The following is a 1,978-nucleotide window of genomic DNA, read 5'->3' as shown; positions in this document are numbered from 1 at the left end:
CCCTCTCTGCTCCCTCTATCTTATGTAACAGGACTTGTTCCTTGAAGTTTTATAATACATAAGTAATCGATCGTGTTAAAAAAAAACATGTATTCCATCGTGATCTTAAAATAAATAACAACATTTTCAACAAAGAGGAGATGGGGTATCATCTATCAGAAAGGGGATTTAACATGGAAACATCATGCATAACATCATAAAATAGAAAGGCTTCCTTTTTATCCTATGATATGGGACCTACTTTGACATCTGTACAATGAAAATGGCCACAATACTGTAGGAATTACCTTAAAAAAATGAAGAGTGGCTTCACTTGGCTGAGAAAAAGAAACCATATATGAATCTTGATTTGAACCTAGTATTAGTTTCGCTTGGCATTAGGTGTTCAAAATTTATAGATATGAATGAAAATGGCCATAAAGAGTGAGTTTGGGTTTGTATTTTTGCTACTAATCATGAATTTTGAACAAATATTTGGTCCCTTTATGATTATAGCACTATAAAACCTATGTCCTTGGATCCAAAAACATCAATTGAAGTCTCATAAGACATATTTGGACTATATTCTTGTTACATTTTGAACCATGATTTGATTATTTAGATGAATATTGTTTACTACCTCCACAACATGATAATAAATATGCTAGGTTGGGGATATCAAGAGGGTACTAATCTATTTAGTTCTGTCTCTAACTTTCAACACAGTAATAGGCTTCAAGAAACAATGGATCATTTAAGAGAAAATTTAGAATTCATATATAAAGCCTCATGAGGAAAGAAAGTAAACATCATAAGCCATTTAATAGGAGTTCTTCTAATCAAATGTTTTCTCTCACTCTACAATGTAGTATTTGAGAAGTACATGAACTCATGGATAGCCATAACTGCACCGTTTGAAGGTGCTCTTGGATTTATAAAGGACATTATTTTGAACAAAGTTATATTTATAGGAGGATGGAAACAATATATTTTCATTTATTAGTAAAGTATGCATCAACTAATGGTGGAATTGCTTTGATTTCAAGTGGTATTCACCTCATCTTCTAGAAATATGACAAAAAAAAAAGAATGAAAACTTTGGTATCTCATCAATTCAACTTGAGTGCTATGGTCCACATGCTTATTTTAATCTCATGAAGAATGCTATTATTAATAATACTGTAATCTATGATGGTGTGATGATACCATTATCATTTAATTGTGAAATCTTGAATGGGCCAATGAAACTCAAAAAATCATTTCTTTGGCGAAGATCCCTTCATCTATAAAATTCTATAATATATGGCACTTCTAAGGAGACACCGTATGGTCCATGTTATGGAATCAAGTAAATACCTATATTTCACATGGAGGAAACGTTACACTCGGAGGATGTATAAACTTGTGTGGAAGGTGATGGAATTGTCTCCTTGGAATCAACTATGGAAAATGGGCTTGTGCTCAAGGCAAAAATAGGCATGCCTAGAGATCACTAAGGATTGGTATGTGATGAATGTGCTTTTCATATACTTAAATATTGGATGAAGGTTGGAGACCCAAATCCTTTCTATGACCTTGTTGATGCCTATGTTATTTTTCCCACTAAGGTCAAGATGGAGCAGCATACGAAGGGTTTCCTCTCTATACCAACCACAAAAAGATGGGAAATCATATGAGAAAATATTGGCGATTTTCATGAAACAAGTAGACATGATTTTGGGGCTATCATATAAGAGGTAGATGAGAGGAGCCATAGTTAATACATAATACCATGGGTCAATTTAAAACCATGGGCACCAAACCATTGTAAAGGTTGGACAAGTGAAAACCAAATAAATAAATAAATACATGGTAAAATTAATTGAGGAGGTAGATAGTTAGTGTGAGTGTCAAAGGACATTTTTTTTGAAGAGTAGAAGGATAACATAGAGCTATAACATAATAGAGATTTGTATCTTAACAAATACCTATGATATGTTGAAACAAGGTAATATTGAAG

The 1,978-nt window shown here is 32.9% G+C and overlaps 1 pseudogene; it reads left to right on the top strand.

Moving 5' to 3' along the window:
* Nucleotides 1-256: 256 nt before the first annotated feature.
* Nucleotides 257-1,712, top strand: LOC149160957 (lecithin-cholesterol acyltransferase-like 4 pseudogene; annotated as a pseudogene).
* Nucleotides 1,713-1,978: the final 266 nt, after the last annotated feature.

The sequence above is a fragment of the Pinus tabuliformis genome, chromosome 5_2, assembly GCF_031772625.1.
Source record: "Pinus tabuliformis cultivar Carrire ecotype Pingquan chromosome 5_2, CPIR1, whole genome shotgun sequence".
Classification (NCBI taxonomy): domain Eukaryota; kingdom Viridiplantae; phylum Streptophyta; class Pinopsida; order Pinales; family Pinaceae; genus Pinus; species Pinus tabuliformis.
This window is presented reverse-complemented; position numbering and strand designations above follow the sequence as displayed.